The sequence below is a fragment of the Halichoerus grypus genome, chromosome 7, assembly GCF_964656455.1.
Source record: "Halichoerus grypus chromosome 7, mHalGry1.hap1.1, whole genome shotgun sequence".
Lineage (NCBI taxonomy): Eukaryota > Metazoa > Chordata > Mammalia > Carnivora > Phocidae > Halichoerus > Halichoerus grypus.
In genome coordinates this window covers 98932260-98957895 of record NC_135718.1, presented here as the reverse complement: position 1 = coordinate 98957895, position 25636 = coordinate 98932260, and the positions used below count along the sequence as shown (strand labels likewise).

At 37.5% G+C, this 25636-nt stretch overlaps 1 long non-coding RNA gene across 2 annotated transcripts in view; it reads right to left on the bottom strand.

The window, feature by feature from the left end:
* Window positions 1-24572, bottom strand: part of LOC144382487 (uncharacterized) — a 29584-nt gene extending 5012 nt beyond the window's left edge. For both annotated transcript variants that reach the window (XR_013449483.1, XR_013449482.1), the window contains exon 1: window positions 24428-24572. This is a non-coding gene — a long non-coding RNA (uncharacterized LOC144382487). The remainder of the gene's footprint in view (window positions 1-24427) is intronic.
* Window positions 24573-25636: the final 1064 nt, after the last annotated feature.

Here is a 25636-nt window from a genome sequence, read left to right as displayed (position 1 = left end):
TGATGACTTCTTTTTAAATTTGTTTTATTTTCACATCCTTTCCCATTCCTTTCCAATTTTATGTAAAGACAATGATTAGGATATTTTTCAACCATAGGACTCTCCTCACTCTGCTGGTAACTCAGAGAGGCCTTTGGGGGAAAGTGTAGCAGGATTCAACACACAGTGATAGAGGCAATTTCAGCTAACAGTGCAGATAAATAGAATTGAATTCTACTGAAACATCTTTCTGTTTTAATAATTTTCAAAAATACATGGAAGATTTATTGTATTTCTTCCAATAATAGCACTTACTCATGAGAGTTTTGTGTTCATATGCATCAGGTGTTTGCTTAATTTTGTATTTTTTTTTTTTTTACCATTTACTCTGTTTACTTTTTTATTCTTAGGACTACCCAAATACTTTGTCCATACTCACACATTCTCATTTTATTCTTGATTTTTATAGTGCTGGTACATAGGTAAAATAAAGCCCCTTAAGGTAGTCCAGGACATATTGCATCTTGCAATACCTAATCATTTTTCACTTCCCCTACAAATTCCTAATATCATTAAACTCAGTTAAGAGTCCCCAGTAAATTGTACCTTACTCTATATTTTTGAAAATTAAATATTTGAAGAGCTAGCTCCTAAAAAAAACAGTGACAGATTATAGAACACGAATAGATGTTGGTGGTATTTTTGCAAAAAGATGATCAATAACAATGAGAAAGAGTGGCCAAGAGACAGGACTCTGGAATCTGAGGAACTTTTCCAGAAACAAAGGAAGAGCCTCATCAAGAAATGTATATATTAACTTGAGAAAAAAGCCCAGTGTGTTTGACTATGCATCCTATTCATAAAAATGTTTTAGGTTATTCCCCCAAAAAATGTATGTGTTTATTTATAATACATGTACAATCGTACTAATATAGTATGTATCATAGAATATACACAAAGCAGAAATTAAATGTAAGTTAATGTAAATACCATCCTAATAATCTCATTGTACACCCTATTGGATCATCTTTACTCTTGGGAGCTGGCACCCCACTTGAGAGACCACTGAACATAGGCAATTGAATGTGGTAGGAACTTTCCAGCTAATGGCAGCTTCTCTCGGTCTTCACTGTGTTTCAGCTCCAGATGCCGCCTGGCTGCACCGAATACAAAACCACTGAGGTCTGCTCCTGTCACAGTGGCCTGAAAGTGACCACCCCAAGTGGCCAGTCAGTCTGACACTGGAGACAGGGAGGCGTCATGTCAGTTTTAAAGGACTGGAAGGGGATAAATGCCAGAGTCCCAACCAGCTCCTGCCAAGTTCAGAATACGCCAAGCTTTCTGTAGGGTCTTTGAACAGTTTGAATGAGTATCCATCCCTGCCAACAGCAATACAAAAATTGCCCCTCTCAGAAGCAACACTTTGATATTTGCACAAGGCATTCTCTCTTCCAGGAAGGCATTTCCACTTGATCTTCTGCCAGTCACTGGCAAGCTTATGATTGCCTATACATACACCCGGGTCCATGTTACTTGGTTGTTTCCCACCATGGGTTCCTCACATGGAATTTGCCCTCTTTTCGAACTATAGAAATGATCCCTGAAAGTATAGTCTTGCCCTCTTTTCTCTTGGAGAGAATGTGTGTGTCAGTCCATATGTGCCCACATACATTCATGCTGTTCAAGGAAAACTGCCTGAGTTTCAGTTGATACCCAGAGGAGGAAATAAACAATTAGGTCTTTATTTTAAACAAACGGACAGCCTACATAATTGGCAATAGAATAATTGAATTCCCCTTTATAAAATAAACGTAGACACCAAGTTATTGACAAGGCATCACATTCCTGATTTTAGGACAGCGTCATGGTTAGTCCTTTGTTTTATCCTTTTCAGTAATTTGTGTGGTAGATGATAGGTCAGCTGAGCTGAAAACATCCAATAGCAGAACCAAAGACCAGCCGCTTAGATGGTTTGGTTCCTGTGTATGAATACTCTTAAAGAGAAAGAACAATCCAGATCATAAATCTGGACCATAAAGGGCCTTTATTTACATCTGAATATGAAGAATAATCATTTCTTGGCTTAATTAAGTCCCTGCAATTATTATCAAGTTTCAGCAAAGTGCAACTTAACTTCCTGATATGAAATTTGTATAATAAAAATTAAATATGCTACTGAAACATATTGCCATTTTATAGCAATCATTGCTTGTTTTCTATCTCAATAGAACATTTCAAGAAATTATTATTATTGACAATCCTAAATGTTAATAGAATTTTAGTTAATAATTACTTGAATTTTTTCTTGACAAAAGCCATTAGCAAATTTTCACCTTTTTCCAAATTACAGATTTAATCAGAGCATCTTCCAAGGCTAAGTAAAGGAATTCAAAACAATTTTTTAAGTTAAAAAATATAGATTTGACTCACTGTGTTGGCACATAAGCATATTCTGGATAGCTAGTTTAGTATCCTGGCATATACAAAAATGTATTATGTACTATTTAGTATGAGTACCGTATGTGTGTTTAAATCTACAATGTTCGTGTTGCAGATCTGTGAGGTTTAATTGTCATACATATTCACACCGCTTGTCCTACTCACAAACACTAAGAGTTAAGATATATAAAGGTACTTATATATGTGTCACCCACTCCCTTTGGAGACTAAGAAACTGTTAAAAAAGAATAAAAACTACTTTATAGAACCTTTGAGTTTAAACAGGACTTAAGCACCATCTATTCCAATCCATTTATTTAATGGTTGAAGAACTTGAGCCTTGTTCCAATGACTCACAGCTAGTCAATGGCCAAGACAAGACCAGGAGACAGAAGGTCTGACTCTTTCCAATTCTCTTTAGTCTTTAACAAAAAATGGGCCTAACCATGGCTTCATCCAAGTAAACAACAAAGAAGGAAATTTTGAAGTTTAATAAAGTTTAAAAAAGCTAAGATTTCCTTGGTATAGTTAATTCATCATTAATGTAGATTCAAGAAGCTATACAGCAGTTTACTATACTGATAATATTGTTCCTTATTGGGCTTATATTTATTCTAATAGTAGATGCTCAAACTCATGGTACATTCCCAGTCATGTACCTCCTATTGCCACCAGACTATCTAAATTATATGAACTACATACAGTATAAGTCTGACCTCTTATTCCTGTGACGAAAATTTTTTAGTGGACTTCCATTTTCCACACAGGTCAAGGACTGAGCTCCTTTACATAACCCTGTCCATATTTTCAGCCTCATCACTTGCACTGTTTGCCTCAGTCTTTATCTTCCAGCAACACAGCTGTTTGTGGCTCCCATACATCTCATACTGCTTATCAATCGGTGCATTTGTTCCTGCTCTCCCCCTGCCCACCCCCACCTGAAACATCCTCTTCACCACCACCTCAGCCCCACTTCACTCTTGGCTCATTATCCCTCACCCTTGTCCCTGCTCCACCAACTGGCTCATGCTTGAAGCTCAGCTTGTATCTCTTTCTGCATATTTAATCACTGCTTTTAGACAGATCATTATAATACATTGTGTTATATGTCTATTTCACCTAATTCACTATGAGTTCCTTGAGGGAAGGACAATTTTACAGCAAGCACAGGGTCTAATATTTCATAAGAACTCAGTATAAGCTCAACAAATGTTACTGGGATGATTAAATGATTAATCATTAAATGAGTTAGTATGTGTAAAGTTCACAGAGCAGTACTTGACATACAGAACATGAAGAATGCCAAGAAATAAAGGTGAATAAACTTTAAGATCTGCCACAATCCTGTGTTCTTCTGACTGGTGAACATCATGCTTCAATACGAGTCAGATGGTAGGTGGATGATCACTAGAATTTGCCAGAGGAATTGGAAAAAAATTTCATTTGGGAAACTTCTATGAAGCATCTTTAAGAGTGGGTGTATTTTATATTGGCTCTGCAGAGAATAAGAAAAACGAACTACAGAAAAATCAGACAGCCTTACCAAATAGTTTCATGAAGCTCTTTCAGTATACAAAGAATACTGCTAGGTGGATCTCCTTCCTAACTCTTTGGCATTCATATTTGCCTTTAGTTTATGACTTAGATTTTATGCCTGATTTATCCACTAGGGGTCAAACTTTTTTTCTTTCCCGTGGAACACAATTTTTATTTATTTATTTTTTGTTATGTTAATCACCATACATTACATCATTAGTTTTTGATGTAGTGTTCCATGATTCATTGTGCATAACACCCAGTGCTCCATGCAGAACGTGCCCTCTTTAATACCCATCATGAGGCTAACCCATCCTCCCACCCCCCTCCCCTCTAGAACCCTCAGTTTGTTTTTCAGAGTCCATCGTCTCTCGTGGTTCGTCTCCCCCTCCGATTTCCCCCCCTTCATTCTTCCCCTCCTACTATCTTCTTCTTTTTTTTATTCTTAACATATATTGCATTATTTGTTTCAGAGGTACAGGTCTGTGATTCAACAGTCTTGCACAATTCACAGTGCTCACCATAGCACATACCCTCCCCAATGTCTATCACCCAGCCACCCCATCCCTCCCACCCCCCACCACTCCAGCAACCCTCAGTTTGTTTCCTGAGATTAAGAATTCCTCATATCAGTGAGATCATATGACACATGTCTTTCTCTGACTGACTTATTTCGCTCAGCATAACACCCTCCAGTTCCATCCACATCGTTGCAAATGGCAAGATCTCATTCCTTTGATGGCTGCATAATATTCCATTGTGGATATATACCACATCTTCTTTATCCATTCATCTGTCAACGGACATATTGGCTCTTTCCACAGTTTGGCTATTGTGGACATTGCTGCTATAAACATCAGGGTGCACATACCCTTTGGATCCCTACATTTGTATCTTTGGGGTAAATACCCAGTAGTACAATTGCTGGATCATATGGTAGCTCTATTTTCAGCTTTTTGAGGAACCTCCATACTGTTTTCCAGAGTGGTTGCACCAGCTTGCATTCCCACCAACAGTGTAGGAGGGTTTCCCTTTCTCCGCATCCCTGCCAACATCTGTCATTTCCTGACTTGTTAATTTTAGCCATTCTGACTGGTGTGAGGTGATATCTCATTGAGGTTTTGATTTGGATTTCCCTGATGCCGAGTGATGTTGAGCACTTTTTCATGTGTCTGTTGGATGTCTTCTTTGGAAAAATGTCTGTTCATGTCTTCTGCCCATTTCTTGATTGGATTCTTTGTTCTTTGGGTGTTGAGTTTGATAAATTCTTTATAGATTTTGGACACTAGCCCTTTATCTGATATGTCATTTGCAAATATCTTCTCCCATCCTGTCGGTTGTCTTTTGGTTTTGTTGACTGTTTCTTTTGCTGTGCAAAAGCTTTTTATCTTGATGAAGTCCCAATAGTTCATTTTTGCCCTTGCTTCCCTTGCCTTTGGTGATGTTTCTAGGAAGAAGTTGCTGAGGCTGAGGTTGAAGAGGTTGCTGCCTGTGTTCTCCTTTAGGATTTTGATGGACTCCTGTCTCACACTGAGGTCTTTCAACCATTTGGAGTCTATTTTTGTGTGTGGTGTAAGGAAATGGTCCAGTTTCATTCTTCTGCATGTGGCTGTCCAATTTTCCCAACACCATTTGTTGAAGAGACTGTCTTTTTTCCATTGGACATTCTTTCCTGCTTTGTCAAAGATTAGTTGACCATAGAGTTGAGGGTCCATTTCTGGGCTCTCTATTCTGTTCCACTAATCTATGTGTCTGTTTTTGTGCCAGTACCATGCTGTCTTGATGATGACAGCTTTGTAATAGAGCTGGAAGTCCGGAATTGTGATGCCGCCAGCTTTGCTTTTCTTTTTCAACATTCCTCTGGCTATTCGGGGTCTTTTCTGGTTCCATACAAATTTTAGGATTATTTGTTCCATTTCTTTGAAAAAAGTGGATGGTATTTTGATAGGGATTGCATTGAATGTGTAGATTGCTCTAGGTAGCATTGATATCTTCACAATATTTGTTCTTCCAATCCATTAACATGGAACGTTTTTCCATTTCTTTGTGTCTTCCTCAATTTCTTTCATGAGTATTTTATAGTTTTCTGAGTACAGATGCTTTGCCTCTTTGGTTAGATTTATTCCTAGGTATCTTATGGTTTTGGGTGCAATTGTAAATGGGATTGACTCCTTAATTTCTCTTTCTTCTGTCTTGTTGTTGGTGTATAGGAATGCCACTGATTTCTGTGCATTGATTTTATATCCTGCCACTTTACTGAATTCCTGCATGAGTTCTAGCAGTTTTGGGGTGGAGTCTTTTGGGTTTTCCACATAAAGTATCATATCATCTGCAAAGAGTGAGAGTTTGACTTCTTCTTTGCCGATTTGGATGCCTTTGATTTCTTTTTGTTGTCTGATTGCTGTGGCTTGGACGTCTAATACTATGTTGAATAGTGGTGATAGTGGACATTCCTGCTGCGTTCCTGACCTTAGGGGGAAAGCTCTCAGTTTTTCCCCATTGAGAATGATATTCACTGTGGGTTATTCATAGATGGCTTTTATGATATTGAGGTATGTACTCTCTATCCCTATACTCTGAAGAGATTTGATCAAGAAAGGATGCTGTACTTTGTCAAATGCTTTTTCTGCATCTATTGAGAGGATCATATGATTCTTGTTCTTTCTTTTATTAATGTATTGTATCATGTTGATTGATTTGCGGATGTTGAACCAAACTTGCAGCCCAGGGATAAATCCGACTTGGTCGTGGTGAATAATCCTTTTAATGTACTGTTGGATCCTATTGGCTAGTATTTTCATGAGAATTTTTGCATCCATGTTCATCAAGGATATTGGTCTGTAATTTTCCTTTTTGATGGGGCCTTTGTCTGGTTTGGGGATCAAGGTAATGGTGGCCTCATAAAATGAGTTTGGAAGTTTTCCTTCCATTTCTATGTTTTGGAACAGTTTCAGAAGAATAGGTATTAATTCTTCTTTAAATGTTTGGTAGAATTCCCCTGGGAAGCCATCTGGCCCTGGGCTCTTGTTTGTTGGGAGATTTTTGATGACTGCTTCAATTTCCTTAGTGGTTATAGGTCTGTTCAAGTTTTCTATTTCTTCCTGGTTCAGTTTTGGTAGTTGATACATCTCTAGGAATGCATCCATTTCTTCCAGGTTATCTAATTTGCTGGCATAGAGTTGCTCATAATATGTTCTTAGAATTGTTTGTATTTCTTTGGTGTTGGTTGTGATCTCTCCTCTTTCATTCATGATTTTGTTGATTTGGGTCATTTCTCTTTTCTTTTGGATAAGTCTGGCCAGGGGTTTATCAATCTTGTTAATTCTTTCAAAGAACCAGCTCCTACTTTCGTTGATCTGTTCTACTGTTCTTTTGGTTTCTATTTCATGGATTTCTGCTCTGATCTTTATTATTTCTCTTCTCCTGCTGGGTTTACGCTTTATTTGCTGTTCTTTCTCCAGCTCCTTTAGGTGTAGGGTTAGGTTGTGTACTTGAGACCTTTCTTGTTTCTTGAGAAAGGCTTGTATTGCTATATACTTTCCTCTTAGGACTGCCTTTGCTGCATCCCAAAGATTTTGAACAGTTGTGTTTTCATTTTCATTGGTTTCCAAGAATTTTTTTAATTCTTCTTTAATTTCCTGGTTGACCCATTCATTCTTTAGTAGGATGCTCTTTAGCCTCCATGTATTTGAGTTCTTTCCGACTTTCCTCTTGTGATTGAGTTCTAGTTTCAAAGCATTATGGTCTGAAAATAGGCAGGGAATGATCCCAATCTTTTGGTACCAGTTGAGACCTGATTTATGACCTAGGATGTGATCGATTCTGGAGGATGTTCCATGGGCACTAGAGAAGAATGTGTATTCCGTTGCTTTGGGATGGAAAGTTCTGAATATGTCTGTGAAGTCCATTTGCTCCAGTGTATCATTTAAAGTCTTTATTTTCTTGTTGATCTTTTGCTTAGATGATCTGTCCATTTCAGTGAGGGGGGTGTTAAAGTCCCCCACTATTATTGTATTGTTGTCGATGTGTTTCTTTGCTTTTGTTATTAATTGCCTTATATAATTGGCTGCTCCCATGGTAGGGTCATAGATATTTACAATTGTTAGATCTTCTTGTTGGGTAGACCCTTTAAGTAGGATATAGTGTCCTTCCTCATCTCTTATTACAGTCTTTGGTTTAAAATCTAATTTGTCTGATACAAGGATTGCCACCCCAGACTTTCTTTTGGTGTCCATTAGCATGGTAAATGGTTTTCCACCCCCTCATTTTCAATCTGGGGGTGTCTTTGGGTCTAAAATGAGTTTCTTGCAGACAGCATATCGATGGGTCTTGTTTTTTCATCCAATCTGATAGCCTGTGTGTTTTGATTTAGCCCATTTACATTCAGGGTAACTATTGAAAGATATGAATTTAGTGCCATTGTATTGCCTGTAAGGTGACTGTTACTGTATATTGTCTCTGTTCCTTTCTGGTCTATGTTGCTTTTAGGCTCTCTCTTTGCTTAGAGGACCCCTTTCAATATTTCTTATAGGCCTGGTTTCGTGTTTGCAAATTCCCTTAGTTTTTGTTTGTCCTGGAATCTTTTTATCTCTCCTTCAATTTTCAATGACAGCCTAGCTGGATATAGTATTCTTGGCTGCATATTTTTCTCATTTAGTGCTCTGAATATATCCTGCCAGTCCTTTCTGGCCTGCCAGGTCTCTGTGGATAGGTCTGTTGCCAATCTAGTTTCTACCATTGTAGGTTACATATCTCTTCTCCTGAGCTGCTTTCAGGATTTTCTCTTTGTCTCTGAGACTCGTAAGTTTTACTATTAGATGTCGGGGTGTTGACCTATTTTTATTGATTTTGAGAGGGGTTCTCTGTGCCTCCTGGATTTTGATGCCTGTTTCCTTCCCCAAATTAGGGAAGTTCTCTGCTATAATTTGCTCCAATATACCTTCTGCCGCTCTCTCTCTTTCTTCTTCTTTTGGGTTCCCAATTATTCTAATGTTGTTTCGTCTTATGGTATCGCTTATCTCTCAAATTCTGCCCTCGTGATCCAGTAGTTGTTTATCTCTCTTTTTCTCAGTTTCTTTATTTTCCATCATTTGGTCTTCTATATCACTCATTCTCTCTTCTGCCTTATTTATCCTAGCAGTTAGCGCCCCCATTTTTGACTGCACCTCATTATTGGCCTTTTTGATTTCAACTTGGTTAGATTTTAGTTCTTTTATTTCTCCAGAAAGGGTTTCTCTAATAACTTCCATGCTTTTTTCAAGCCCAGCTAGTGTCTTTAAAGTGATGATTCTGAACTCTAGATCTGACATCGTACTAATGTCCATATTGAGTCGGTCCCTGGCAGTTGGTACTACCTCTTGTTCTTTTTGTTGAGGTGATTTTTTCCATCTTGTCATTTTGTCCAGAGGAGAATAGATGAATGAGAGAACAAAATGCTAAGAGGGTAACAACGTCCCCAGAAAATATACTCTAAACAAATCAGAAAAGACCTGAAGCCAGGGGAAAAGAAAGGGAAAAAAGAAAAAAAAAAAGAAAAAGAAAAAGATATATATATATACAAAAAAAAGAAAAAGAAAAAGATAAAAGCAAACAAAAACAGAACAAAACAAAAGAAAAAAAAACAGAATATGATCAAATATGATCAGGCTGGGGCATAGATCAGTGCCACACACTAGATTTTGGGTGTATTTTGGTCTGTTAGAAGAAAGTGCCTCCCAAAATTTTAAAGAAAGAAAAACTTATATATATATATGTTTTTTGGTCTGTCAGAATAAACTGTATCCCAAAATTTTAAAGAGAGAACATTATATATATATATATATATATATATATATATATATATATATATATATACCAAAAATAAGAGTAACTACTATGAAGGGATAGAATATGACTCTAAAAATGAAAAATAAAAATGTTTTTTAAAAAAGGGATTGATAAGATGTTGGTTGAAATAGGGAAAAAGAAAAATTCAAAAAAAAAAAAGTTAAAAAAAAATTAACTTTGAAAGACTAAAGAATCATGGTAAAAAAGGCATGGGTTCTATGTGCAGTATTCCCCTAGCGCTGGCTGAAGTTCTGCCGTTCTCATTGATCGGTAAACTTGGTCTTGGCTGGCTGTTCTCGCTGATCTTCTGGGGGAGGGGCCTGTTGCCGTGGTTTCCAAATGTCTTTGCCGGAGGCGGAATTGCCCCGCCCTTGCCCGGTCTGGGCTAAGTAGTCTGCTCGGGTTTGCTCTCAGGAGCTTTTGTTCCCTGCAAGCTTTCTGTACAGCTTTGGAGGATGAGAGTGAAAATGGCGGCCTCCCAATCTCCACCCAGAGGAGCCGAGAACTTGGGGCCCCGCTCCTCAGTGTGCCCCCAGAGAAAAGCAGTCAGTCAGTCCCGTCTCCCCGGTCTCCGGCCACATTCCGTGCTCACCCGGCCTGTGACCAAGCGTTTCTATCTCTGGCACCCGACTCGGTGTGGAGTCTCCAAACCCAGCAGATCCCTGTGGTGCGCTCCCACGCCGCTCCTCCCGGGGGAGGAAGGGGAGTCTCCCCGGATCTGCCGCTTGTTGGGTCCCTGCTGGAGGAACGGTGGCCCGACTGTGCCGTGGATCACGGTTTATGGCAACCCCGAGCTGAGAGTCCACTCCTCGGCTCCGTCTCTGCAGCCGGCTTCCCCGCTCCAATACCTGGGAGCTCTGCCGCACTCAGGCACCCCCGGTCTTTCTGTGACCCTGAGGGTCCTGAGACCACCCTGTCCCACGAGGATTCCACCCCCCGCTTAGCCATTGGAGAGACGTCCCTCAGTGGAGCCGACTTCTAAAAGCTCTGATTTTGTGCTCCACTGCTCTACCACTTGCCAGAAGCGGTCAATGGAGGCCCTCTCCCCCGCCGTCTATTTTCCCCGAATATCGCCTCGGATTCCCTTCTCCGCACGTCCTACCTTCCAGAAAGTGGTCGCTTTTCTGTTCAGAGAGTTGTTGCTATTCTTTCCTTTGATCTCCTGTTGAGTTTGTAGGTGTTCAGAATGGTTTGATCCCTACCCAGCTGAATTCCTGAGACCGGACAAAATCCAGATCTCCTACTCCTCCGCCATCTTGCTCTGCCCCAGGGGTCAAACTTTTATATACAGTGTATTTCATCACAATAGTATTGCTGACCTAGGGGAAAAAAATTTTACGTCCTTCTTGGTTTGAGTAAAAACTCCTGTTTTCTGTGTGTGGAATGCATAGTCAACCAATCTCCTATCATAATTTGGGGAATAGGAATAAATCAAATTTTTTAAAGAGAATGGTTTTCCTCCTGTCTTATCTGCTTCTATTCATACCAGAAATGGATGACTGTAGCATTGGCAATTCAAAGACTATATGTTTGTGGAATGGTGTATATAAGTTGCCACCTGAAAGCAGCCAGTGGACTCAATCCTTTCTAGGTCTGATTTAATTTCTTCTCTATTTTATTTTTGTTACATATCTATTGCATGCTATAAATTTGGTGCATTCATGAACCTTCACTTCCCCCTTAAGCTACATTAATTAATTTATTTGAATAATTAGAATTAATATTTGCATAGTCTTTTATAGCTGACAAAGTATTTTTACAAGCATTGTGCTATCTGATCTTGTAATGCTCCACTTATTTGGATAAGGAACAATAATTTTATTACATTCATTTTGTAGTTGAAGAAATTAAGGTTTCAGTGGTTAAGTGACTTGCTCAAGGTCACACAGACAGAATACAGCAGGTCTAAAATGAAAGTCCCCTTGGTGAAATAGGATCCCTGTGACCTTACTCTTTTGAAATTCACTTGCAATATCAGCTTATATTGATTTCCAAGATCCTTTAAGTCACCCCAAGAAATATTTTTCATATGTATTTGTCTTCATAAATTGATAGATTCTCAGAAAGAAGAGCTCAGGGGATAATCTAGTGTAATCTACAATCTCTGGGAAGGTAAATATTTGCAAACTTGTGAAAGTGAGTTCTTTTCTTCGTGAAGGTTTTAGGTACTAAGCTCTTAATTAACATATTTTTATCACACTGATTATTGAAAAGTTATTCTTTGCATAAAACAAAAATCCACCCTGATTTGTCACTATTTTCTCATGCCTACACTTCTGATATAACAGAGAACTAAACATCAATCTTTTCTGTTTTGGAGAGGAAAAAAAATTCTTCCCCATTTTCTTTTTTCTTTTTTCTTTTTTCCTTCTCATCTTCATGCCAGCTCTTATTCCAAATATTTGCTGGTAGCATTTCTCATCTCATTTCTGCATGACCACTGGGGCCTTCCCTGTGCCACATATGGACTGCAACCATACACAACCTCTTATCAGGTCTTCCTGATGGCAGAAATCTTCTCTGTGTATCATAATCAAATTGCTTCAAACTAATGACATAGAGAAAAATGTGGAAATACCCACGGAGTGGGGAGAAGGTGTATTATGTACAGAGAACAAAAGATAAGGACAGAAGACTTCTATTTGGAAACAATGCAAGTGTGAAGACAGTAGAGCAAATCTTCATTGTACAAAATAAGAACTACAAAGCCTGGGCGGGGAGAAGTGGGAGGATACTTCCATTTGTAATACTCTATATGAAATGATACAATATTACTAGAATTCGTACTTTGACAGTTTAAATGTGAATACTATAAATACTATAAATGTGAATACTATAACCAAAAAATGGAAAATTTATAGCTAAATGCTAACAAATGAGATAAAATAGAATCATAGGAAAATTAATCCAAAAGGAGGTAGGAAAAGAGAGAAATGGGGGAAAAAACAAATGAGATAAAAAGAAATCAAATGACATTATGTTAGAATGAAAACCAAGCATATCAATACACATTAACTGTAAATCAGCTAGAGATGCTGATTAAGAAGCAGAGGTTGTCCATCAATAGACAGATAAGGAAGCTATGATATATATACTATTCCATTATATATAAAATGTATATATATTCCATTATATATTTTATATATTATATAAATGAATATATAATATATATTCCATTATATATCATATATAATATGTATTAAATATATAATATATAATATTCAAAATATATAATGGAATATTACACAGCCACAAAAAAAGATGAAATTGTGCTTTGTGACAACATGGAGGGACCTAGAGGGTATTATGCTAAATGAAATAAGTCAGAGTGAGAAAGACAAATACCATATGATTTCACTCATATGTGGAATTTAAAAAACAAATGAATAAACAAGCTAACAAAAGCAAAATCAGACCTATAAATACAGAGAATAAACTGAGGGCTGCCAGAGGGGAGAGGGGTGGGGGGATGGGCAAAATGGGTGAAAGGGAGTGGGAAATACATGCTTCCAGTTATGGAATGAATCAACCATGAGAATAAAAGGCACAGCATAGGAAATATAGTCAATGATATTGTAATTGTGTGGTATGGTGATAGATGGTAGCTACACTTATGATAACCATAGGATAATGTATACAGAAGTAAAATCACCATGTTGCATACCTGAAACTAATATATCATTGTGTGTCAACTCTACACAAAGAGAAAAGTAAAATAAAATAAAAAGAAGCAGAGGTCATCAGATTGTATTAAAAAGCAAGATTCAACTATTTGCTTCCTATAAGAAATCCACTTTAAATGTAAAGACATGAATAGGTTAAAAGTAAAAGGATGTATAAAGATTTACCTTATAAACTCTGCTCAGAAGAAAACTGGGGTGGCTATATTAACATAAGACAAAGTGGACTTCAGAGCAAAGAATATTACTAGGGATGAAAGTTCCATTTCATAGAAAGGGAGTCAAATTTTCAAGAGGATGTAAAAATCATAAATATTTATGCATCTGATAACAAACGTTCAAATTAAATGAAGAGCTTCAAAAGCTGGAAGAACTAAAAGTGAAAAGAGACAAATCCACAAGTATAGTCAGCGATTTCAACATCCCACTCTTAATAATTGATAGAACAAATACGTTGAAAATCAGTAAGGATATGGAAGACTTGAGCAGCACTATCAGCTATTGATTTGATTGAAATCTATGGAACACTCTAGGGGCACCTGGGTGGCTCAGTCGGTTAAGCATCTGCCTTCAGCTCAGGTCATGATCCCATGGTCCTGGGATTGAGCCCCATGTCAGGCTCCCTGCTCAGCGGGGAGTCTGCCTCTCCCTCTCCATCTGCTTCTCCCGCTGTTTGTGCTCTCTTGCTCATGCTCTCTCTCAAATAAATAAATCTAGAAATCTATGGAATACTCCAGGCGACAACAACAGATGATGCACTGTTTTCAAATGCACAAAGAAAAAGGCACACCATATTTTGATCCATAAAAAAATCTCAATAAATTTGCAAAAATTCATATATAATACAAAGTATGTACTATGACTACAAATGAATTAAATCAAATAGATAACAGAAAGATCTGTGGAAAATCCCAAATATTTGGAAAATAAATAATACAGAACAGAATATCCAAGGACTGTGGGACAACTACAAAAGGTATAACATAGATGCAATGGTAATATCAGGTTAAGAAAGAGAGAAAGGCACAGAATAAATATTTGAAATAATAAAGACTAATAATAATTTCCCCAAATTAATGCTGAACATCAAATCACAGCTCTAGGAAGCAAACATCAAACAGGATAAATGCCAAAAAACTATACCAAGATATATCATCAAAGATAAAGAAAAAATCCTGGATCCAAATAAGAGCAAGCGTACCTTGTTTTATTGTGCTTTGTTCTATCGTGCTTCACGAATATTGCATTTTTTACAAATTGAAGGTTTGTGGCAACGCTGCATCGAGCAAGTCTATCAGCACCATTTTGTTAACAGCATTTCTCACTTCATGTCTCTATGTCACATTTTGGTAATTCTCACAATATTTCAAACTTCATTATTATTGTATTTGTTATGGTGTATGGTTTGTATGGTATATAGTATATAATTTACAGTGATTGCTGATTGTGACTTGCTAAAAGCTCAGATGATGGCTAGAATTTTTTGCAAATAAATATTTTTAAATTAAGGTATGAGAATTGTTTTTTAGACATAATACTATTGCACACTTGATAGACTGTAGTATAGTGTAAACATAACTTTGATATGCACTGAGAAACAAAAAAAATTCATTTGACTCACTTTATTGCAATATTTGCTTTGTTGCAGTGGTCTGCAATCAAACCTGCAATATATCTGAGATTTGCTGTATAAAAAGAATTATATAACACAACCAAGTGCAATTTATCTCAGGTAATAAAACTTAAGGTGACAAACTCAAAGCTTTCCCACTAAGATAAGGTACAAGGCTATGATGTCCACTCTTTCTCAACGCAGTACTGGAAATACTGGAAGTCCTTGCCAATGCAACAAAGCAAGACAAAGGAAATAAAAGGTATATAAATTGGGAAAGAAAACATAAAACTATCTTTGTTTACAAACGTCATATTTCTTTAGATAATCTGAAAGAATCAACAAAAAAACTTCTGAAACTAATAAGCAATTATAATAAGGTTGCAGGATACAAGGTTAATATACAGTAAGTCAATTACTTTATATACAAAATGAATAACTAAGTTTGAAATTAAAAATCATAACATGTATTTAGCACCTCCAAAATGAAATACTTAGGTATAAATCAAGGAAATATATACAATATCTATATGAAAAAAACTACAAAATTCTGATGAACGAAATCAAAGGACTAAATAAATAAATAAATATTCCATGTTCATGTATAGAAAAACTCAATATTGTCAAGATGTCAATTCTTCCCAAATTGATATATAAATTAAATGCAATTTTAAAATCCCAGCAAATTGTTTTGTGGATATTGACAAACTGATTCTAAAGTTTATATGGAGAGGCAAAAGTTGCAGAATAGCCAACACAATATTGAAGAACAAAATTGGAGGACTGATACTACTCCACTTCAAGACCTAATATAAAGCAACACTAATCAAGACAGTGTGGTATTGGTGAAAAAAGAGACAAATAGAGCAATGGGACAGAATAGAGTGTCCAGAAACAGATTCACATAAATATAGCCTACTGATCTTTAACAAAGGAGCAAAAGCAGTACAATGGAGCAAAGGTGATTTTTTTCAACATATGGTACTGGAACAACTGGACATCCACATGCAAAAAAAGTGAATGTAGACAGAGAACTTACATCCTTCACAAAAATGGATCACAGACCTAATGTAAAATGCAAACCTATAAAACCCCCAGAAGGTAACATAGAGGAAAACCTAAATGATCTTGTATATGGTGATCCCCATTTTAGATACAACATGAAAAACACGATCCATGAAAGAAATAATTGATAAGCTGGACTTCATTCAAATTAAAAACTTTGCTCTGTGAAACATATCAAGAGAATTAGAAGACAAGCCACAAACTGGGAAGCCACAAACTGGGAGAAAAGAAAAAACAAAACAACAACAACAACAAAACCCACAAAAAACAAGATGTGGCTGATAAAACAGTTATCCAAAATATACAAAGAACTCTTAAAACTTGACAAAAATCTAACAACTCAACTATAAAGTGGGTCAAAGATCTGAATAGACACTTCATCAAAGAAGAAATAGAGATGGCAAATAATCATATGAAAAGATGCTCCATATCATTTGTCACGAGGGAAATGCAAATGATAACAACAATGAGATACCACTACACATCTATTAGAATGGCCAAAATCTGGGACACTGACAACACCAAATCCTGGCCAGAAAGCAGAGTAGCAGGAACTATCATTCATTGCTGGTGGGAATGCAAAACAGTAGAGCCACTTTGGAAGACAGTTTCACAGTTCCTTACAAAACTAAACATACTCTTACCATACGATCCAACAATTGCAGTACTTGATATATACCTAGAAGAGTTGAAAACTTTTGTCCACAAGAAAACCTGCACATGGATGTTTATAGCAGCTTTATTCATAGTTACCAAATCCTGGAAGCAACAAAGATGCCCTTCTATAGGTGGATGGATAAACTGTGTAACAACCAAACAATAGATTATTCAGTGCTAAAAAGAAATGATCTATCTGTATGGCGATTAACATAACATAATAATAAAAAAAAATGACCTATCAAGCCATGGAAAGACATGGAGGAAACTTGAAAGCACATTGCTAAGTAAAAGAAGCCAATCTGAAAGCCTACATAATGTATGATTCCAAGTACATGACATTCTGAAAAAGGCAAAACTATGGACACAATAAAAACATTAGTTTCCAGAAGTGGAGGGAGTGAAGTAGGGAGATGAATAAGAAGAACAGATGATTTTTAGGACAGTGAAAATACTCCATGTGATATTATAATGACGAGTACATGTCATTATACATTTGTCCAAACCCATAGGAGGTACAACACCAAGAGTGGATTTTAAGGTAAACTATCGACTTTGGGTGATTATGATGTGTCAGTGTAGATTCAGCCTTCACAAAAATGGTACCATTCTGGTGAGGGATGTTGATGATGGGGAAGGCTATGCATATGGGGGCACAGTATATGTGGGAAATCTCTGAACCTTCCTCTCAAATGTGTTGTAAACCTAAAACTGTTTGAAAAAAATAAAATCTTTTAAAAAGTCTCATACAGTATTAATTCGTTTGTGTAACACTTTCAAAACAAAAATTTTACGGAGTTTGAAAACAGATGAGTGATTTCCAGAGGCCAGAGATGGTAGGGGAGGTGAGTTGATATGTCTATAAAAGAGTAGCACAAGGGAGATCTTTGTGGTGATGGACTAATTTTGTATTTTGGTTGTGGTGATGGCTACACAAACCCGCATGAGTTATAAAAAGACGGAACTACACATACTTATGGTACCAAATATTATATTGGTACCAATATATATCCATGATTTGGATATTGTACTACAATTATGTAATCATTCATTGGCGTAAACAGGCTGAAGGACACTCAAAAGATTTTCTGTAGTATCTTTGCAGCTTCCTATGAATCTATAATTATTCCAAAATAAAGTTTTAAAAAGATGCCAATTATTCTCAAATTGAAGTATAGATTTCATAGGATCCCATTAATCTTGGAGGTCTTTTTTACAGAAATTATCAAGCTGATTCTGAAATATATATGAAAGTTCATAGAATAGCCAATACAACTTTGGACAAAGTCAGATGACTTATACTACTTGATTTTAAGATTTATTATAAAGCTATAGTTGTCAAAGTAGTATTGATGAAAAGATAGACAAATAGATCAATGAAACAGAGTCCAGAAGTAAACCCATATATACATGGGCAATGGTTTTTTGACAAAATTGCAAAGGGAATTTAATGAAAAAGGTAGCCTTTTCTATAAATGGTGCTGACACAACTGATTATCTAAATGTAAAAAAAAAAAAAAGGAACTTAGATCCAAATCCCTTAGCATATACAAAAATTAACTCAAAGTGGATTATAGACCTAAATGTAAAACTAAGTCTATTAAATCTTCTGTTAGAAAACCAGAGAAAATCTTTGTGAACTTGAGTTAGGCAAATATTTCTCAGATATGACACCAATAACTAATTCATAAAAGAAAGCAATTGATAATTTGGACTTCATAAAAATGAGAAACTTTTATTCTGTGGAAGACATTGTTAAAAAAATTAAAATACAAGGTACAATTGGAGAGAAAATATTTGCAAATGAAATATCTGATTATGATTTTGTATTCAGAATACATAAAGAAATCTCAAAACCCAATAACAAGGAAAATAAAAAGCATGGGGGAAAGACCTACACAAAATTTCACCAAAAAAAATATATGGATGGCAAATAAGCACATGAAAGATGTTCAATATCATTAGTCTCTTGGGACTTACAAATAGAAACCACAATGAGATCCCACATTTATGAGAATGGTTACAATTTTTATTTATTTATTTATTATGTTATGTTAGTCACCATACAGTACATCCTTAGTTTTTGATGTGAAGAAGGGAATGGTTACAATTTTTAAAAGACTGTCCATAGCATGTGTCCATATGGAGAGGAAGCATGGGAACTTGGTTGGTGGAAGTCTAAAATGGTTTAAGCACGTTGGGGGAAAAAAATCTCCAGTGTCATCAAAAGTTAAACATATACCTACCATCTATTCCAGTCATTCCACTCTCAGGCACTTACCCAAGAGAAATAAGAACATATATACAGAAAACACTTGTGCATGAATATATTCAGAGCAGCTTTACTTGTAATAACCTCAAACTGGAAAAGTACACCATGTCTTTCAACAGGTGAATGGATAAAATAATAGTGGTACATTCATGCAATGGAATACTCTTCAGCACTAAAAAAGAATGAACTACTGATACATGCAGTGGATGAGCTCAAGTAATCATGCTGAGTGAAAGTGAATAAGTGAAGCCAGACAAAAAATAGTACATGTAGTATGAGTCCATCTATATAAACATCTAGAAAATGCAAACAAATTCACAGTGACAGAAAATAGATCAGCATTCACCTAAGTAGTCTAGGGTATGGGGTGGGGAGCTAGAAGGAGAAATCACACAGGGACACAAAAAAACTCAGGTGGTTGATGGCAAATAAGTCATCTTATTCTGTTCATTGTCTTGCTTGTGGTGATGGTTTCGGGGGTTTATGTGTAAGTCAACATTTATCAAATTGTACATTTTAAATATGTACAATTTATTGTATGTCAAGCATACCTCAATAAAGCTGTAAAAATGAAACAAAAAGGTTAAGTGGAGGCAAACAGACAAAAAGACAACAATAATAACAATAAACCTAGCTAAAGGCAGACACTGGAAGTGCCACTATGAGGTCCCCACACCTCCCCTATTGCCACCTTGTTCCCTCCTCTGAGGTGGAAGAAGAATCTCCTTTCCTCCACTTGTACTCTGGGACCCATGCCTTTGACCTTGGTCAGAATTTGCCTCCTTAGCCTTCCCTCTCTCTCCTATCACCAATCTTTTACTATCCTTCCCACCAGAGCACAAATGGGCTTTTCTCATCTTATGTTTAAAAAAAAAAAATGAAAAGTGTTTTTTAACTAAATATATCCCTCTAGGTACTGCCCCCGCACACACATGTGTATACACATACATGCACGCACACACACATATGCCACATACAGTCTCCCAAATCTGATCACAACACTCTTTATAATTTCCCCAAACTTTGGGAACTTGAACATGACATCCCTGCCACACTAATAAAATAATGAACTAAGAAAACTTAATATAAAATTCTTATTCTGTTAATACACCCTTGCTGTGGGTTTGGAGATCAGATAGACCTCGTTTTGAAATTCCACTCTGCTGCAGCCGGATAATGCAACTTGGAGTAGGTTATGTAACTCCCTTGAAAGTGTTTACTGCCTGTAAAATGCATTTAGGATACCTGTCTGATCTATTTCAGAAAGCCTAGGTAAAGATTAAGTGAATTGTGCTCCATGTGTGCCAGCAACCTGCCAGGAATACACTGACTCCGTCAATATTCAGTTGCTACACTTCTGGCCAGCCTTGCCTCCAGAGACAGCAATCTTCCTCCAGTTTCTCTTGCCCCCTTTCTTCCAAGGGGTTAGTTTGTGTCAAGGTGCATGAATCAGCACAGCTCAGCACCTCACACAGATTGCTCACCTCATTTTCCTCCAATGCGCCAATCTCTCTTCAAGCCCAGTGAGCACTGCTAGGCAGCATGGCTCGCCCCCACATCCACCCCGAGAACGCTTGCTGGGCACAGAGCATGGCAGCCCTGGCTTACTCAGAGCTTTTAAATAGCTCTCATTCTCAAAGCCTGACTTAATGTCTAATAGCTCCCTAAAACATTGATTTCATTAGAGCAATTTAATCTCCACACACTTTTTAAAACCACCTTCCCTGCAGCCAATCAATACAGCAACAAAATGAAATATAAACAAACAAAAATAAAAGCTGTACTTCTATAGTACTTATGTGTATCTCACAGTAGGGCCACTATTTAAGTATTCTCTTGTATTAATCTCATTTGGTTTATGTTTCTGTTTCCCTGAATACTGCATAATCCTTGAGGGTAAGAACAGCTTTCTTTTGATTTGTGTAAAAGTACTTAATATAGTCCTCAGTTTATATTTGTTCCATTAATTATGATGGTACCAACTGGAAGGTCATAGATCCCCAAACTACCCACCTCACAGATTTCTTTACTTCTAGATTTCTCCTCTCTCTGGAATTCCTTTCCTTTTCATTTCTAATCCAGAAGGTAGAGGCTCTCAATTTAGATCACACCTCTTCCATGAGACTTTCTTGTATTGCTTCAGTTTAAACTATTCTCCCCCACCCCTGTCCTTCTATCGTACTAGAATGGGATTTACAAGACCCATATGCCAATTACTAGCTGTGGGAACATGGGCAAGACATTTAATCTCTCTGAGCCTTGCTTATCTAGGACTCTAAAATGACAATAATGACACCTACCTCATAGAGCTCTTGTGAAGGTCAAATGAGGTAATGTACATGGAATTTCTTTGTAAACTGAACCAGGATAAACAAATGAAAGGGATAATTATCTCTATTACGGCTCTTATCTTGGTCTGTCTAGTATTGTACTTACTTGTCAGTGGATCTGTCTCCTGAACTGGTTTGGGAAATCCTGAAAGAGTAAAGACTGTTTTACTCATCTTCATAACTCACGCTGTGCTGTGCACACATAGGTGCACATTGGAGTGTGTTGAACTGGACGTGGTAAATGCATACTGGAGCCAGGCCCTTATTCCTACAGAGAAGCTAATGTCTATCACAGCATTTGTAATTTTACAGATAGCAAAAAAACAAACAAACAAACAAATTAAAACACAAAAAACCAAACGTATTTGCCCTTTTTTATGCAGCAAAAGATGCTTTTCAAAGGGGAAAGAGGGAGTCATTTCCCCTGATAAATGCCACATGTTCAAAGACTACAGAACAAGTAACTAACACAATTCATCAAATGAAATTATAGGAATTCAGGAAACAGCAAGTCCTAATTAAACCAAAACAACAATCCACACCAGATGCACACTCTATTTTCAAGCTATGATCTTGTAGTTTAGTTTCCCACAGGGTTTTGGAGTCAGGACTTGCTGCAGAGGGGTTGAGCTGGGAGCCAAGATAGGATGATGGGATGGCTCTTCTGGAGAAGTCTACATTGGAATGTCAAATGTTCCTATTTCAAAGTCAGGGATGTCTTCCAACCAAGTTGAGGATGGTGCTCTTAATTGACCAACTGATTTCCTGGATCCAAAGATGGAGGGATAATGTTGAGAATTCTGTTACAAGTATTTCTCTTCCATATAACTTCTTTAGGAGGTCTCTTCTGACCCTCCTGCCAGTGTTGGGCCATTTCTCTCTGTGTTCCCATCGTTCTGTGTTCATGTAACCATAATCACTGTTTGGGAACAAGAATAGTCACCTGATCCATGTCGGGTCAATCAGACTTTCAATGAGGCTTTGAAAAGAGACTAAATTAGTCAGATGATGTTAAGCTTGAAATCCCCAAGAAGAAATGTTGACTAGACTACTGGATGTGACTTTGGAGACTTGAAAAGAGCTGTGGGCTGAAAATATACATTTGTTAGTCATCAATATATAGATGGCTAGCCATGTGGATGAAATCTACCAGGGCAAGAGATGATGCAGGTAAGAGAAGAGAGGAGGGGAAGGGTAGGGCAAGAAACCTCAAGACTCAAATTTACTATTTATTTACTTAAGAAGGGACTTTAGGCAAAGACCTTGATCATCCTAAGTGACAATTTCACTTTCTGAAAAAGAATTATTCATTCAGTTATTCATTCATTTAGCTGACAAATAATTTCTAAATGCTTATCATAAGCCAGACGCTGTGCAAGATATTAAGTATACAGTGGTAAACATGACACAGATTTTGTCTTAAAGTATGTATACAAATCCAGAGTGAGACAGAGATTAACGACAAAGACAGAGATCAATGACAGAGGACGATTTTGGTGCCCTTTCAAGAGGCAACCACTCTAGTCCTGGGGGATCAGGAGAGGTTTATGGAAGAAAGCCAGAAGAAAGAAGAAGAAAGCCATCTAAATCCTGTGTCATCTGGGTGAAAGTTAGGAAGTGGGAAGAAGTGAACAGGACAGAGGGGACAAGTGCAGACGCCCACAGACAAGAGAGGACATGGGGAAATTTGAGGTGTAGCATTTCCATATGATTCTGGGAAAGAGTATGCCATGAGGAGAGATGAGAGAGGCAGGCTCCATCTAGATTATGAAGTGTGTTGTAGGCTGGCTGTAGGAGGCTGACTTTCATCTTGAAGAAAACTCAGCAGGGGTTTTAACCACAAGAATTCTTTTAATAGAATTGTGTTTCAGCAGTAGAATTCTTGTTTCACTGTGCAAACTGGATTGGAAATAGGAAGGTCAGTTAGGAAAACTTGTTTAGATAATCTACAGAAAGGATGATGATGCCCTGAAGCAAAACAGTGGTTGTAGAGATGGGGGGAAGAAAAATGTTTGGATTCTAGAGGCAACGAGAGGGCAGGACACAGAAGCTGCAGCATTTCCGGGGCCAGCAGAGCCAGGAGATACTACTGCAGCAGTGAGATCACCTTTGCTGTAAGCTTAGCAATAAGGAGCTACCACAATCGACCTCTAACCTCCATAAAGTTTTATATGTGTGTGTGTGTGTGTGTGTGTGTGTGTGCATGTGTGCGTGTGCATGTTTGCCACAAAAACCCATTAACCAGAAGACCCTCCGCTTTCCACCATAGAAACTAACTCTGAACTTACTCATGTAAGGTTAGATGCCTCCTGTGCACCCCAACTCCAGTTCCTCCCTCTGTGCTTTGGCCCTTCCACTTTATCTTTTTATGAACAACTTCTCTTCTGTCTCTTGCACATTCAGACCCTCCCTCTCAATGAGATCCTTCCTACTAGCATTTAAATATGCTCATGTCTTTCCCAGAGCATAGGACTCAGCCCTGATCCTTCTGCCAGCCCATCTTTCTCTTCCCCTTTCCTACCAAATGTCTTGCAAGAATGGTCCAATCTCACTGACCCCCTTCACTTCCCTTCACCTTACCACTCAGTACACATTAGTCAGATGTCTGGTCAGAATTCCTTTTGTGTTTACAAACTGTTTTTCACATTGAAAAATACAAAAGAGAACCAAGAATAGCAAAAACTCGTGTAATCAACAACAGAAACTTTAAAAATGTTAACCATTTTCACATTTACTTCAGAATGATTTGTTCAAGAAATAAAACTGTTGTTAACACCACAGCCCCACCCCCTTCCTTCTCTCTTCGCAGGGCAGGCATTACCAGGAACTTCATATGTAGCCTCCCTGTTAATGTCCTGCTCTCCAGGGCTAGCACAAATATTGTTGAATTTATGAAAAAAAAAAGAATAGTTTATATTTAAGTGCTTAGGGGAAATGGGGAAGATTGTTCTTTTTCTGAGAATAAGGTGGGGAACGATAAGTCACCTGGGGGAAATAATTTCTTGTGAAAGAAGCAGGGCCTCAGACTCACCTTTGGGGCTTCAGGAAGTACAATGCCTTTTGCTGGCATGGTTACAAAATCCAAGCTTTTGGTTAGAAAATCCAAGCTTTCTGGTGTACACGTCAATGACAGGTAAGACATTGCTTCAGAAAGTAACTCATTCCATACTCGTTGCTTAGACAAAAAGATTGTTTTTTACTTTGAGATCTCTTTTCAGGCATTTCCATAGCAACCACTACACATGACACATGCTTGGCTAAAAGAGACAGAAGATTTTCTCCTTTCAAATAATGGTGACATGTCTCAAGGTGGGGGGGGACTTGAAAACATCATGCCCGTGGTAAAGTGATGCACTGGAGAGAGCGAGGAAGGGAAAGAGAAGGTGAGTGAGGATTAGTCACAGAGATGCTCAAGTTATATTCTTTGATGTCTACCACTTACACACACACACACATACACATGTGTACATATACACATAGATGTATACACATAAGGAAAAATGTGTGCAATTGGGGGGGATTCAGATTTGGGACTCTATACCTATTCCTAAACCCTGTGTTTCAGCAAAGTATTCTGTATGCCTGCTGGTTGCTATGGAAATACTCTGAGGAGCTTGCCACATACCTTGTGTCTAGCCTCACAAGGGAGACACTCAGTAATGCAAATAACATATAGGTTTAAGAAGAGATTAGAAAAGCAGGGTGGCCCATTATGATTTCATTCCACAGACTCAAAAACTTCTTAATGCTACATATCCAAAGAGTGTAAGTAGCCACAGATAAGAACAGATTTTTCACTAGTTTTGTAAGTGAAAGGCTGCCAGGCATCCTAATTTAGCTAGAAAATAGCATCAATCTATATAGTTTTGTGGGCCAAGAAGTTTATGAGAAACGAACAGACCAGAAGACAGGAAGTCTGTCTTCTAGTACCAGATCACAACTATGCACCTATTTGAACTTGGATAGGTCAGTTCCCCTCTGTGGGCCTCATTTTCTCAATTCTCTTTGTCAGTTGGGAAGAAAGCACCGGGTAATTCCAACAGATTGCATCATTTAGGAGGCTTTAGGTTGTAAATGACAAAAAAAAAAAAAAAAATTAAAATTGGCTTCAAAATAAAGGAAATGTATTAGATCATGAAATGGAAAATTCCATAAGTGATCTGGCTTCAGATAAGGTTTAATTTAATGCTCAACAATGTCACCAACGACTCAGTTTTGATATCAGCTTCACCCTGAAGCT